Raw genomic sequence first — 17014 nt, 5'->3', positions numbered from 1 at the left:
TAGCCAAGGGCCGGGGCGTGTAATGCAAATAACAGTGTTTACCTGGTCCCGCCCGGCGCCCGTGCCACCATCGCCGCGCAATTCATAATAACGACTTTTATTTCCGTAACTAGCTACAAGGCTCTCATTTTGTTGGTTAATGCGTATTGTGTCAACGCGAAGCCGACCCATAATGGAGTTTTTAAAACGCAGCTTTTTATCTCGTTGGACAATAGCGAATCATATAAGTAGAATCGCGATGGACCCGAAAACATTGCAGGAATCCCGCCGCAACTTCATTATTATTTCGACTCTCGACTGGGAAATTTGCAACATAAATAACATATTTGCGCCGAGGTGGCTGCTATCTTTTAATATACGATCGTTATAGGATCCAATAAATTAATTTGCGCTTCCATACTTTCAACTTTATTGAATTGATTCATATGCGCCGCTGTGGTTGATTAAATAACCAGAGTTCAGGGAGAAAACTCTTCACGATCACGATAAAATGTCAGTCCTTAATTGATTTAAAATTGATACGTACGTATACTTGTCCATCATCATTCTAATAAATTAATTATGTTTGTTTCAGATTTCATCCCGGAGTCATATATCATTGTAAAGGAGCTCTCTTTTGAGTAAGTACTGACCACTTTATGGGAAATAATCATAGACAACTGCAATGACATCACGTTCAACATAAAAATTATAGTATAAAATGATTTGCGCAGCCAAAGTTTATTTTTTTAATTAATACTTACGTAATTTACTATCTCTGTCACATTTATCAAGATTAATTCCGTGGCAAATATTGCGGCAATCAAAAAAGAATGACTCAAAACTCTGACTCGATCTGATCCCAAAATTTTTAAACATTATACACCGTGCTCAGTGGCGAGCAATTGGAGAGGCCTGTGTCTGGCAGTGGACTGCTATAGGCCGATGATGATGATGATGATACATATACAAAGGATCCTAGTTATAAACGTGAAAGTAAAATTTATTCATGTAATACGATAACTAATCACACTACCATATGCGTTTTCGGATAGACCAAAACAATTCTCGAATAATTATCATTATATCTTTAAAACGGACAAAAAATATGTATTCAATTTATTTAAATAATTTGGAAGACCCACCCATCACTACTATGTTATATTTTACGTCAGACTTCGATGCTATTTAACACCAGCTACGATTATTTCTTGTTTTCAAGCTTATAAGGCCAATCGTTGTACAGCTTACACTATTTGGATTGCAGGGGAAGTCTTAATCAACCCATCACAAATAAAGTTGTATCTACTTCGAGGCGTAATTGAATAATAAACTTTAACCTTGCACGAATTGGGCAACATAGCGCCACTTCTGCTAGTGTAACTAGTAAAATATTCTCTTAGTTACTTTCAAATTTCAAAATGAAAAATTAAACTAAACTTGTAGTAAATGAAGTAAATTATTTTAGATATGTGCTAAGCCAGGTCTTTGTTAGTTTTGTACCTGAGAAAAAAACGCAACTGAAACGGATTATTTTTGCTACCCACAAATGGTTTGAAGAAGAAACTATTTATTTTGGCTATATAAATTGTAAGATAAAAATTTAATTTTTTTTTTAAGTTAAACCGTGTTTGTAGGTCTACAAAACTGAATTCCTTTTCTAAAATTTGAATTCATCTAATACATACATATTTTAAGTCTGTGGACGTAGTTGCAATAACTTCTAAATCGGTACTAAATTAATTTTCTGAAAAAGAAAAAAAAACAGGCCAATGAATATATATCGATATATTTAAAAACTGCACTGAAATAAACAAGTCATACGACGACAACATTTATGACGTCAGTGAAGTTTAAAACAACACACATTTAATGTTAACAAAACACATTTACGATCTGTAGTATTATTAGTGGCTAGCAATAACAAAATTCTTGCATTGAATTTAACGACATTGACTTTAATTGTTTTCATGCTTTAAATGCCAAATTCCATTTCTAATGGCTTAGAAACAAACTTCTGAATATTGTCATTGACTGTTTGATTGCGTTTTGATTATGTTTTAGATACGTATTGTTGAAACACAGCTGCCGTCTGTATTATGTTCGAGTATCTATCTCTACCTGAGGCCAAACTTTGTACTCGCATATGCGAATGAACAATTAGTCATAAATAATTGAACACGCTCGATATTCCATTGTAAGAAGACAAAGAGATGTCACACTCAAAACTTTGTCAATTTACTTTGAAACCGTGTAAAGCTCTCTCCGCTGGTGTCTTTACTGTCCAAAAGTAGAAGTAACGTCGATAGAACTTTCCATTCAGGGTACGAATCGTACTTACGTTGTCTAGAAAGGGATCACACTGTAGTGCATTCCCTGCGATGTATTATGCAGTCCCGAAGCGGTGCTAGTGTAAGCGGCTTCGAATGATTCTTGCTTCCCATTACAGAACTCTATTTCGCCTCTAACATTCATGATAGGATCATTGAAATGAAAAAATTTACATTTATATTATTTGTTACTGAAGATATAGAGCAATGTGAAGTAATTGAATTAATTGGCAGCTTACCAAATACCAGGCCGGTGTTAAAGGCTTCTAAAAGACGGTTAGAATTCTATCGTATTTGACTAAACAACGCAAATACATATATGATGTCGATACTAACAAGTCGATCTTGACGATTAGTGGACGTAATGTAACTTATAGGTATGCAACTTATGGCTTTTAGAGAATCGCACTGGAAATTGCGGACTAGATACCAAATAAATATAAAGGAATCTTGAGCCTATACATTAGATCCAGTCAAGTTGTACGCTAAAACCCACGGTAAGGCTGAAGCAATTTGATATTATAAAATTTAATGACCCATCGCAGTCATGTGCGATGTTTATTTTTACTTTATTAATATATTGAATATTCACAAACGGTTTGCAGGAACTCTCTACTGCAGAGTTTATTGTAAGATGTTCACCTACTGGTGCTAATCGCATCTCATTTCCCACATGTCGCTCGCTGTAGTGGGAAGTACAAATGAGATTGTGGCCTGACATGTCGTTCCGTAGACCCAGGCTTATTTAACGTAACAGCCTGAACCATCTTGAAACACTACACCCGTATCAGAAAAATTCGTGGATCCTTTTGTAAATACGTTTCAAACGGAAAATTCTAAAGTTAAATAAATACATTCCGTCCTTTTGGGGCTTTTACCCGAAATGAAAGTCGGTTGAATCACAGCGAACAGCTATCGGAACTAACAGAGGCCCTTTATCGCGTTTCACGCAAGTTTTCTCGAGCCAGTCTCTACTTACACGATTAATTTGAGTCAATAAATCCGCATTAAAAGCAAAGCCAAGGGGCAACCGACCGCGCTACTGTGTTAGTAGCCGCCATTCCGACCTTTTTGTTCTCACTCCACTCCACACTTACGTACTTGATCTATATAATTTATTATTCGTGGTCCACTGTCCACGACACATCATGCCGTGTCGCAAGTTTTAATATTAAAGCTAGTTATCGATCGGAAATTGGTATGGTCTGGCGAGCGGTGCACGTCACCGGCCGCCGAGACAGACAGGCAGCGCGCGCGGCGCCTACGAGCCCATTAGATGTCTGCCCGATGTAGAACGCTCGATAAACTTGTAAAAACGCCTTCTACCCATTTAATTTTTATACCCTTGCTTAAGCTTTGCTATTGGCAGATCTCTCTCGGCTTTTTATAAAATGCCGTCATCAACTGAATCGCGCTCCCTATTATTTTGCGATTGTTTAAGTCCAGCTGTGATGTTTCAGAAGCAGGCATTCGCGACTCGACAATTTTAATATGCTATTAAAATTTTATAACAATTTTAATAGCACATTAAAATTGCTTCCTAAATTGAATTCAATCAACATTTTTAAAAGCTCTTTCGAAGTCAATACGAATGAATTATACCAACACTACTACTATGGTACCAGAAAAGGTGGAAGCTTTTTTATTGTATTAAGAACTTTACAATTATTTACTTTTCTTTCCAAATGTTGAAGCTGGGAGAGAATGATAGAAAGAGCAACCAAATATTTATGACTTTATGTGAAAAAGTTTATGTTGCGGTAAGAGTTTTATTTCTCTCGTGAAACGCGTGTATCATTTTTCGAATAACATAATATGAAATGGCACCCCTGTATTGACCAATAAAAGTATATTTTCTTCAGATGAAATTACTTTTTTTCTTTCTAATAAAGTAAGTATATTTGATCGACGCTAAGTCCTTAGGGTCGGAATTTTATGATAATACAAATTACTGCTTAGGGACATTTTCGTTAGTGCTTGAATTAAATACCTTTTGGATAAGTGAGTTTCTATGTTGATTTACATTATTGTGTTTTATTCCTTAAAATTTACATTTCTTGGTTCAAGTTATTGAAAAACATTTTCCGGGTTTTAATGTACTTACCTATTCGTATTCGATAATTAAACGTTGCTAAATTCGTAATTACAATGTAAAGATAAGTTCAATAATACTTTGCCACTTGTCGGGGCACGTACGCCAACTTTTATTCAGCAAATTTGGTTACGTAATTCGTTGGAAATATTCAAGTTTTCCCTTCGCCTTCGGCGCGACGTTATCGCAGCCGGCTCTCAACGCGGGCGCGTGGGCGGGCGCTCCCCGCGGGGACTTAATTTGTTGCTCTCCTGGCGCCTCGCATCTCACTTTCAAACGCGACCTTACCACTTCCCCTTCAGCGACACCGTGTACTCGTGTTCCCGCTCACCCCGTTACGATGTATTCAATAACACCTCAACGTGTTATCTGCGTATTTCTGAAATCTAGAAGGAAACGGTTCAGTATTTGCAGCTTTGTATAATAACAATAAATTCATAATGTTTTTGCTATAAGTGAATAGACTAGCTCACTGGTCTTCGGTATTAGTGATTATCGGAGCATATAGAATATCAAAACTGAACCACGATCCGCCTTGAGACGTAAGATTAATGTCTCAAATGCTTTTGTAATTACGGCTATCCTACGTTACGTGCCGGGATATGTTTCACGCAGATATATGTAGGTAGGCGGTAATTACTTTCGTGAGCTCATAATTCCACCAGTAAAATAACTGCTAATAAAACAATATCGAGCTGATATTCAATTTCAATAGTTGCCATCTCGAGCATACGTGCTTTGAGATTCGCATGGCACCAGCACCGCGACTATTCAATAACACCGCTATAAAGAAGTGCACCGTAAAATATTTATGTGTATGGAAGCGAGCACGATTCGGTACCGCCGCCAGCAATCAAATGCTTCGATCAAACTCATTATTGTCGTTTCATTTTGTATTCACTTCAATATCATCAATATTGTTTTACGAATTACGAACTCTAAAATAAACAGAATAACATGAAATTAACTTTTTGTTATGTAACAAATACCGTAGGTAAGAAGTTTTCCTAGACAAGATATTAGAAGGTCAGGGTTCAGGTTCGATTTGCCATCCTTGAGTAACGTATGTGGAATTCTTAGCTGAAGGATTGAGACAGGGAAGTAATAGTGATGCAGATGGGCTTAGTTATCTAGGAAAATTTATTCGAAAAACTAGCAATATTGCTAAGACTGTAGCAGTGTCAGTTCGAAGATGGGAATGCACTACATAACCATATCCTCTGACTGAACAGGACGGACCATTATTAGATAATAACTTCAAATATGCCATTATGTTTGTCATAGATTATGCAAATAATTCTTTATCATTTCGTCGTTTTTTTTCCCTACCTATGCTAATAGCCTTGAGAGGCTATTTCAGCTTGACCCTAGCATGTAGGTGAGCTCTCGGGGCTCAAACCGGAAGTGTTGCTAACACTGGCCCCAGCAAGAGCAGTTCTTCGCAGAATCTACCACCGGATAGGAAACGCCACCCACTGAGAAGATCCGGCGAGAAACCCAGTGGGCAAACGTCGGTATGAAGCGTAATCTATACTAATATTATAAAGCTGAAGAGTTGGTTTGTTTGAACGCGCTAATCTCAGGAACTACTGGTCCGATTTGAAAAATTCTTTCAGTATTAGATAGTACATTTATTGAGGAAGGCTATAGACTATATAACATCACGGTAAGACCGATACAAGTGGAGCACCAAGAAAGAATGTTTCAAAATATTTTCACTTTCTACGTAAATGAAGTGGGGGGTAAAATTTAGCGTTATGCCAAAGTAACTATTCCACGCGAACGGAGTCGCCGACAAAAGCTAGTACATATATAATTTATTTACAGTAAGTAGCTTGGGATGTCGTCCGAATAACGGCGAACGTTTCACGTAAAGAAATGGACGATCCCAGTGCCCAATTAACGAAGTACTGGGACCGCGACGGGCGCGCCGCTCGTTACGTGCCCGCTCAAATTGGCGCCGACTGTACAGTAACGATAATGACGGCGCGTGAGTTGTGCCCCGTTCGTCCACTAACGTAACACTCGCTTCTCCCGCGGGACGCCCTAAAAGCCGCTTCGTACGAGCTTCATACTTCCACATTTTGGCAGTCATGCAAAACTTTGCGGTTTTTGTGGCACATAAACAATACGGCACACGTGTGCGTCTGACCGCTTATCGATTGAATCAACTTAAAATGCATTGTTTTCCGTCGCGGTGTCGATCGGTTTCCGCCAAATTTTCCGCTGTGGGCGCTTGGCAACCGCGCCTTGTGGTACGCCACAAACACCCAAAACAAATGGGGAACTTCGTGCTGGTTTTTTATTTTATTTTAAATAAACCAGCTGCATTTCTATTTTTCATAAGTTCGACTGTTAAGTGTTCTTGCATGCCGGCAACGTTAGTAATCAGGGCGAGAGTGATAGGCCACTGAAAGCTTTTTGAAAGCTCGAAGCGGCGGCCGATGAAATGGTTCTATGGAATATTTTGATTTTAAGCGGGTCATTGCGATTCCATCAGAGAAAGGAATAGTTAAATCTTTCTAACAAAAAAAAACACTAATTCATCGTTTTTATAAGATACATATTTATTTCATAATGTACTCATATATGTACTTAAATTCAATACACAACGGCTTCTAAGATGCGCTTACACGCGCATAATATTAAATGCTTACGCAATAATACAACAAAAAACTTAATTATCGTCACGTATAACGTTCTGCTGCTTAATATTTTTTATTGCTTGAGATGAGTAAACGAGCTAATAACGGCTCATCTGGTGTTAAATGTTTACTAGAGCCTATAGACGTCACAAGCTGAATTCCTCCACCAACCTTGAGAACTCACCATCAATTGGGCCGTATGCTCGTCTGCCTACAAGGCTAATAAAAAAAAAAACCTAAGAATTCAAATTCTTTTGAATACCGATTCCCGTTTCTAAGTTGTAACAGGAGATCTCAAGTCTAATATGCTCGCTACAAACGAGGTATCCATACTTTCGTTAAAAACCTAAGTGATCTCAAGTTAACCTCGTACGAAAAGATTGAAAACTTTACCTTGGCTTAGATTTGCTTTTTTCCACGTGCGACGGCTTAAAACGTGTTGACCTTGATATCCTTCAAATGCTTACCGTCGCAATTTTTGAGTGCCATATCAAACATTTGACAAAGTTTACAATAAAACTGAAATGTAAAACGTAGTGGATAGTAATAACTAAAAAATAAATGTACAGTGTGCTTAGTGCGAGTTTTTTAACGTTCTCGATAGCGTAAAAGTTAACTCAGATTTGTATGCAGTTGGAACAGCGCCCCTAGCGGCGAACGTAAGCAAACGTTCCAACTTCATACAAATTTAAGTTAACTTTTACGCTATCGAGAGCGTTAAAAAACTCGCACTAAGCACACTGGTCTTTGATTTTACAATAGCGAATGCGAGGTCGAATTTCGGTTAAAATGAAACAAGTTGTATAGTATTTATCTCAGTATCGACTGACTACGTCTTTTGTAACGGCCATGCTTATTTTTAGTCTCGCGTGTACATACTCTATTGCGTTGAAAATTTACAGCGATCGCCTCTCGTTTGTTTGGTATCTATACTTCAATGTCATTTTCTACTGTCGCTGTTTCAAGATATATGTACTATCTACTTTATGCGAGAATCAAACTTAGTTGAATGCTCATTTTATAGTCATGTACTGAAACGCTTTCTGGAAAACTGACGAGAGAGCCGGTGCAGTGGAGACACGCCCAAGCTCAGATAGTTCAGGAATAGAAAACCAAGAACTTGGGGGTAATAAGTTGGAGAAGGAAAGGCGCGAATAAATAGAACTGGAAATATTGACTGGACCATACTAAGGCCCACTCGTAGCTATAATACCTCACATAATGATGATGAAATACTCATTTACTTTTTTAAGGACCCAAGACCTTATGTTGATAACATTACATGTCAAATTTTAAATTCAACATTACTGATGTTGGCCTCGTTTGAAAATGGGGCCTAAATGCACTATCTATCCACAATTTTGAGTAAACGCACTGGCTTCGAAATAATAATAAAATCGTCGTATCTAACAAGATAAAGGTTTTACCGAAAAACTTAAGGTCAATCTGAAACACAAGATTCCGGCGGTCGTAGAAGGGTCGATGCCGAAAGGTATTTTCGGGATAACGTGCGTGTCGCGGCTGGTAATACCCTTGTTCGTCAAAATACCATTACCCGCACGGCGCGTGGTCCCCCTGTCAAGCTGAGATTTGGCGTTACTTAGTGACTGATTAGCAATTGCTGTGAGCTTGTGGATGCGACAGGTGGTCGGGGTGCGCGGAGACCTGACCCGCGGCCTCTCGTTGATTGATGACTTGCCATCCCGTACTACATACACTAACTACTCTTTCTTACATCACTTCTTAAACCAAACTAGTAGCAAAGAAATCTGCCGCTTAGTATTTAATTAAAAATTACCATTATGTCATTCCTTTTAATAGAAGTGAAATACGATTGTCCGATCTTTTAGAAGTAGCGTCAAAGAAATGTCAAATGTCGATTGTTATGAAGCGGTCCCACGCTCCACGAGTTCGGTCTAATAATGCGAGGTCAACTCTCAGCTCATGCATATTCACGGGTCGGGCATAGGAGACTCATCTGTAACGGTCCCGTCCCGCGACCGGTTGTGCGAGCATATTGTTGCAAATGCCCACGTGATATCTGAGAAACTTAAATCAATCGCGATCATCACATTTTTTAGCTAACAAGACATAATATCTGACAACCGGTTCGTTGACTCGCTATATTCAAGGCGCTATTTCCTGTTTCCAATGCCATTCTAAATTGCTAAAAATATTGTTGCATGTAACAACTTACGTAATCGTTCTGGATTAGTTCAGCTTCAAAAAGTATTATTTTCGTAATAAACTCGATAATGCAATTTCCTTCCCGCAGTCATGCTCCTCTTTTATTTACCTGCCTTTTACAAGTTTTATTTATGATACGTGATTTAACGAGCTGACAGCCCAACTTTTTAAATTTTATTTATTATGTAGTGAAGCTCTCGAACGATGTGGTATAAAGTGGTTGGTGTCCCGTCCTTCAAACCGGAATAGGCAGGGTTGTGGTACCTACCCGCGTCGGCTCACAATGTACCCTACTCTATTAATTACCCAAATTATTTTTGCGAATTTGATTTTTATTGCACGATGATATTTCGTCACCTTGCAAATCATCCGTGAACATAATAATATGTTAATTACATATTTCATTATAAAAATTGGTACCTCTCTGAGGTGTACAATTACTGGCATAGCAGCATTGCTCGATACGAAAATATCGGAATGATTCCTTTAGGCTTTAGACCATGATGACTTCTACAGTTGCAATTAACAAACTAAGAAAAATCCACAGCTTAAAAGAGCCAGTGTCAGCCTTATCATTTAACGCATTACTTTTATGCTCCTGCCCGAAAACTAATCTCTTTTTATTAGATTTTTTGTTACGAAACTACGAAATTGAAATTGTTCATGTTTTACTATAAAATTCTCGTCAATGTCCGCGTGTCGAATCTGTTCAATGTCGACTCTAGACCGGAACAAAATTCAGACTTGAGGCAATCAACGCTTTACCTAAATTTATCATCATCATAATATTTTATTCGAGAAAAACTTAGACACAACTTCGTTTAAATCTAGTAAATTATTACTGGATGTGTCTTGTGAATGCGCACTGGTCGGTATTGCCGTTCTATTTGCGGCTTACCAAACTTTATTAAAAAATACTTGGTATTCTGGTGTAATTTAGGCTTTGATTACAAGTATTCACGCAAGTGAGCAAATATATAAATAAATAATAAATAAATATTTACTAACAATCACACCACGTTAACTGGTCCCGTGATAAGTTCGTAAAGAACTTGTGTTACAGGTACCAGATAACGGATATAAATATAAGATTTTTATTATACACATACATATCTTTAATATACATCCATAACCCTGGAAAAGACATTTATATTTATAATACAAATATCTTCCCTTGGCGGGATTCGAACCCGCGACCCCCTTGTGTAGTGACCATGTCACTTACCACTACACAAGACGGCCGTTAATATGGTTTCCTTTCTATTCATTGTACCCCAACACATAATTCATCATCATCAATGACAACCTATTTTAGTCGGACATAAGCGACTCCCTCATAAAACTTTGTAGTAAGAATTGAAAACTTTTATAAGCCAGTATTAGTACCAACTACGTTTGCGCCTACAACAAAATGAGGATGCTGCAGTAATGCGTTTTACATTTTGAAGGGTCATTAAATTGCACATTACGCGGCTCGAACTGTCGAGTGGCAATTAAAAAGAACTGTTAAGATTCGCGCTCGTAAAAATGAAGTCGTGTTCTCAACTGATTAAAAAGTTTGCTGTAATCTCGGAACACGTTAAAATTTTAATCAAATTCATTTATCGCAAACGATCTAAGCTAAGCCTCTTACTATTTTTTTTTTTTATAAGTGGAAAACAGTTTACTTTATCCTAGAGTAATGAATCATTATAATTCATACCACGCTTCTCTGTGATTATGATTAAATAAATAAACACCTTTAGTTGAAGCAGCTACGCCGTTTATCGTTTTTCGATATAAACCTTCTGTGTAGGGACAAATTAGTGTACTTCCAACTTATTCAGATAACGGCCCGTTAATGTATAAAATATATAATATAAACCTAATCATTATAAAATATTAAATTGTGTCGTTTAAATACATATCTCACGAATCTATATAGGAAATATATATGTATATCAATATTAACCGAATGCAAAATTGGTTCGTGATTTCGAGATCTATCAATTAACACGTGAACTCCATCGGCTTTCAGGTGAACGCCAATTAATGTCTGAGAACCGACGCCCGCTGAGAGGGATAAACCGACAGACGGCCGGCTCTGTCCAGTAATAAGTACAGTCCTATTAAAAACTACCTCAGCTACACCCTACCTTCTACCTTCAAATATACCTAACACAGTTAATGTATCTTTGTTGTTGGCAAGAATAATAAGATTCCAGTTATGGCCGATGGCTATAACCAGTTGTGTTTGTAAAAAACTCGAAATTAGAGCTTAAATTGATATTGGTTGCTGCACTTGTGATGATCGTGATAAGATGCCTGCTTTACATTACCTTCTGCTGTCAAAAAAAAAAAACATTTTTTTATTGCTTAGTTGGTTGTCGAGCTCACGGCTCACTTGGTATTAGTGGTTACCAGAGCTCATAGATATCAACAAAGTAAATGCTGCCATCCACCTCGAGACATAAGTTGTAAGGTCTCAGTTTTAACAATACAACGGCTGCGCCACCCTTCAAACCGAAATGCACTACTGCTTCGCGGCATAAAATAAAAATATAAATTTTATATAGTTAATATCAAAATTAAATTTTAATTTTAGTTAGAAAAGTCACTTTCCGACTCTTTTAAATCAAACGCATACCTTTAATTTTAAGGTATGCACTTTAAGGCTTAAAGTATTAAAAACAAAATTACAATTGTTCAATAACATTTTTAGCGGCTTTGGAATGAACTCCCCTCCACGGTGTTTTCCGAGCGCTATGACATGTCCTTCTTCAAACGAGGCTTGCGGAGAGTACTTTATGGTAGGCAGCGGCTTGGCTCTGCCCCTGGCATTGCTGACGTCCATGAGCGACGGTGACCACTCACCATCAGGTGGGCCGTATGCTCGTCTGCCTACAAAGGCAATAAAAAAAAAAAAAAAAAAAATAACGTTTACCAAAAAACAATTAATTAAGATTAAGCCACTCCAATTCTAAAGGTGCGACATGTAAATACAAACCGACTAAATAAAATAAAAATTAGTGATTTGGTAAAGCTCGTATTTTTTTTCGATAATCACTTCCGTTTTATTTTAAATTTACATACATAAAATATCCTCACAAACTGACAAACGTTTTGAAAAATGAACGCGATAGGCTTTTGTTACTTTGTGACGCAAATCAAACAATAAAACAGATAAATGAAAGTTAGTAGAAATTACCTAGTAGCGTGCGTCATGTCATACATTAAAACTTTACGTGGGTATGTTGAGTGAGCACTATGTCGATATTGCATCATTCATTTACATAGGCGCACCGACATCTTGATTGATTGATGATCGCGAATGACTCTCAGCGCTCGATATGAAAACGCCAATAAATCACACGCGTTATGTTGTTGTCCAATTTGTATTAAGTAATACAATATTTAGTGCGAACAGATTTGTAAACGATACAATTATAATTTCATTTATGAAAAGTGTCGACACGTTCCGTACTGCACAAAGTTGACTTACGTCAGTCATGCAACATTCATTCTTATTACATAATTGAAACTACTAGAGGTCCCGCAGTAGTCGAAATTCGACTATAATTAATTGGAATTGTATGTTTGTACACTATTATGATTGTATTTTATACTTCTATAATTACAAATTCCGCCAAGGCTACACTATAAAAAAATATTAATAAAGACAAACAATATTTAATCTATTCTCAATTTGACCACCGACGTCAAGAACAAAAGTTTGACAATAAATAGTACGCATGCGTGTGTGTGCGTCAAATACATGGTATGTAGTGTGTGTAATGTTTTCTTTATTAATTTAATGTATCTTTTATGCATTATTTTAAAAAAATATTAGCACAGTGCACTTCTTCTCTATATTCTGTATAAGTGTGGAAAATTTCATACTCCTCCGTCCACGCAATTTTCGTAAAAAGGGATACAAAGTTTTTGCTTCACGTATTAATATATAGATTGTATAATAACCTACAATTTCGTTCTTAGTGATTTATAACCTCAAAACTGAAATTAGTCTTTTGTGCGTGGCATTTCTTTTAATCTGTGTTGCGTTTGCCACTAGTAGATCGTATCCTTGGAATATTTCAACGAACAAGGATTGACTGTAAGCAAATAATATTTCGAAATTCAGCCTTCAGTATGACGTTTTAAAGCAGGCTTTTCGTCGAACGCTTTTTATTGTGTTTTTAGTGTGTAAGGGCTATAATGGATAATATGATATCTCGAAATTTCGCACAACCTTCTTCGACAGTAAAATTAAATCCATTAAAAGCACATAACGTAGACACCCTAAGACCGATATGTATGTGTTGTGAAATATCGTCTGTGGTTATAATAATATCGTTATGTACATATATAGTAACCTGCACAAGTCGGTGCAGTGTTATTTAATCCGCGACCTATTTGCGGTCAATCACTCTTTCAGAGGTTCTCACTCGATTATTTTGTCTGCATATTTCGTTCGCAAGCTCAGTAAATTTTGTGTTAATTAAACGTTACGGTAGTCTAATAAATATTTATCTTATTAATTACGATCAAAAAAAATTACAGAGTATGATGTTGGATAACCGACAAAAAATGCGAACCTAAAAAAAGGAATCGTTTTTAGAAATAACGTTCGGAGTTGTAAAATTTCATGAGAGTGATAATTAAATATTTCATTTGAAGATAAATGAAATGAAACGTGGCACAATATGTAACAATTAATATTCAAAGTTTAATTAATTGACCATTTCACATTACATCTATAATCAAAAATATTTGTAACCTTTCAGTGTGATCAATTTAATATAACTTACTCCTATTTTCGGGATGATTTTTTCTACGACGAATCATGCCTTCTAATGTAGGCGGCATTCAATTTTGTGATATCGGCCTAAAGTAACATCACCGCATCGCTTATCGTAGGTATCGTAAAAGGTGACTAAGAGGTTCCCCGGAGAACGGCGCTCTCTAAGTATTATACCAGCGCGATTGAAGAATTCAGTGCACATTTTGCGAATACGGCTTTCAGAAAAACTCAAAACAATGTTGCTGTCAATCTTCTCTACCTTGTGACCAAATCTCTTCTATGACGCAAAAGTTTGCATGATACACTGCCACAATAAATATCAGTTAATATCCGCTCAATTTGAGCTACACAATATCAGTTACACATTTTATAAAACTGGTTCAGTCCAATTTTGTATGTAAAGTAATGACCATAAAAAGGCAATTCAATCATCGTTTTCGCGAGTAACGAGGACGCACTATGAGCTCTCAAGTAACCCTTTGGCTTGTAGAATAGTCAGAGCAATCACAGACACCGCCCGTCTAATTGAAGTCCAATGTCGCGCGGGCCGCCCACGGTGATTGATACCGCCCAGACCGAAGCGGCTTCTAATTCGATTGTGATATTGTTTGGACGCGCACTAACGTCACCCCGTACGAGTGAAATCTAATTTGTTTACACGAATATGATGTCATCCTCAGACGCCGCGCGATTTTCTCAGCGATTCGATTCTTTTCGAGTATTTAATGATTTTATGGGCTTTGATGAGAAACAGTTAACACGCCGTCCGGTTTTTTTTATAAGGATTGAATGATTACTTGTGGCCCGGAGGCCTTTCCAGTTTCACCAGGACAGGTGGGCGAGCAAAGGCTCAGCCAAGAGGGGTGGGATTTGCTAACAGCTGCTCGAGCGCCTCCGAAGGAGACCTAACAACTTAAGAGCAGCTGCTTCGCAAATGAATCTTACTACCGGATCGGAACCGCTGAGAAGGGTTAGGTTACCGGGGTCCCTAAGCCTGCTTCTAGTGTTAGAGCTGAAGGCGTCTAAAGCAAAGGTTATTGGACCTGATGGATCCATAAGGACGTGAAACACCGTCTGTCTTCAACGAGGAAAAGTACTCAGCGGGGTTAGCTGAAAACTGTTTAAATAGTACTAATAAGTCGCGCCCGCCAATAACCATTTACGGCGCCGCACGCGACATTCGGCGACAAGGAGGGCCGCCCCGCCGCCACCACTGTGGTGCCCGCCGCGTATACTTTTATTGATATGTACTCTACTCGACTATCTCGGTTCGCGATAAGTGTTTGCACTTCCGTGACCGGCGGTGGAACTGGGCTAAACTAAACACGCAAACTAAATATACTCAAAAACAATTATTGTATCTACACCATATAGCGTTGTTACTACTGTTGGATTTTTGCTTTGACGTAGCCTTATACGTCACTTTAAACGTTAGTCCTAGCGGCATTCCCGTTGTGGTCTATAAGCGCCAGTAACTGCTTCATACCAAGCGTGAAAACCAAACGTCTATGGATAATAATACATATAAATTATTATATATACATTATACATTATTAAATGGTTAGCTTCAATCAATAATTCGTGGCCGAAAGTTTACAAGTAAATCAAAGTATTCTTGCTATTAAATTTCTAACGACACATGTTTGTGTAAACACAACGGATTCTGATGGAAAGGGGTGAACGCGTTTAATAAAATATCGAATATTGTTTGAGCGTGCACCGAGGCACGCAACGAACGGATCCGATTTAATTTAAAACTTCTTGACGATTCCAGTCAAAGGGTTACCCTCTGCCCTAATCTTTGAACTATGACTGGACCGTTAATACGCATTTATAATTTGCTCTACGATTATTTAGTACAGTCGAATGGTACGCCGAGATACGAATAAATTAGTTTCGTGTTTGGGAACAAAGCCGGTTCAAAGTTTTGAGTAACGGTCACGGGATCATTGTAAGAGTTAAACTTATTCCGCTCTATCTGTTGGAGTACTTAACTGAAATCCGTCTTGTTGTTTTGTTTAGCCAACTCATTGTTGAATGCTGTTCGTTTATCTAAGAAGACGACGACGACTTACTGACTTGACGTACTACTACATCGCTTATCGTACAACTTTTCTTTTCCTCTCTACCTATTCGCTGGTAGCCTAAGGGGCTATGGGTAGGTGAGCTCACGGGCTCAACCTGAGAGAATTTGCTAACACTAGCCTTACTTAGCAAGAGCAGTGCTTCGCAGAGTCTACCATCGGATTGGAATCGCGACCCACTGAGAAGACCCGGCGAGAAATTCAGTGGGTTGTATCTATGAGTTACTTCACTTGTCGAACTCTTCGAACCGTACAACCCTACATGCGTACAGACAGGACCTCTTGTGAGTCCGCGCGGGTAGGTACCACCACACTGCCTATTTCTGCCGTGGAGCAGTAATGCGTTTCGGTTGGAAGGGTGAGGTAGCCGTTGTAACTATACTGAGACCTTAGAATTTGGCGCATTTACGTTGTAGATGTCTATGGTCTCCAGTAACCACTTAACACCAGGTGGCCTGTGAGCTCGTCCAACCATCAATACAATAAAAATAAAAAAGACATAAAACAATATCTATATGTAAATGTAATTTTTTCATAAACTATTAATTGTTAAAATGCTACATAGCTATAAAAAAATTAAACTGTTAACATATATAGCGCTAATACCACGAACCTCGACGAAAAAAACATGACCCCTATGACGTCACGGCGTCTGTGCGTCTCTAGACCCGCAGGTGTACGTTTTGGACTCTGCATCCAACTCGCACTTCATTTACATAGCCGATTTGTGTACTCAAATATACGGCAAATGCACTCGGCTCTCACTTTATAATTCAAATGATCCACACGAGTGCAGGGTGAATTTTGAGAAAATGTGAGAATTTGTAACGGAATTTTACTAGGCACTTAACTTTGAATTTCTTTGTTCACTCCAGAAAAACATAAAATTTCTTATAGCCGAGAAAATTCTGAGGATT

General features: G+C 37.9%; 1 protein-coding gene across 30 annotated transcripts in view; it reads left to right on the top strand.

The window, feature by feature from the left end:
• The window catches only part of LOC101735337 (protein muscleblind), a 276923-nt gene that overhangs the window by 189525 nt on the left and 70384 nt on the right, over positions 1-17014 (top strand). For all 30 annotated transcript variants that reach the window (XM_062668121.1, XM_062668126.1, XM_062668160.1 and 27 more), the window contains one exon: positions 575-620. The gene's annotated coding sequence lies outside the window, so the exon portion shown is untranslated. The remainder of the gene's footprint in view (positions 1-574; positions 621-17014) is intronic.

This window comes from Bombyx mori, chromosome 4 (assembly GCF_030269925.1).
Source record: "Bombyx mori chromosome 4, ASM3026992v2".
Taxonomy (NCBI): Eukaryota; Metazoa; Arthropoda; class Insecta; order Lepidoptera; family Bombycidae; genus Bombyx; species Bombyx mori.
Note: the sequence above shows the minus strand (reverse complement) of the source record. Positions and strands in the feature narration are given on the sequence as shown.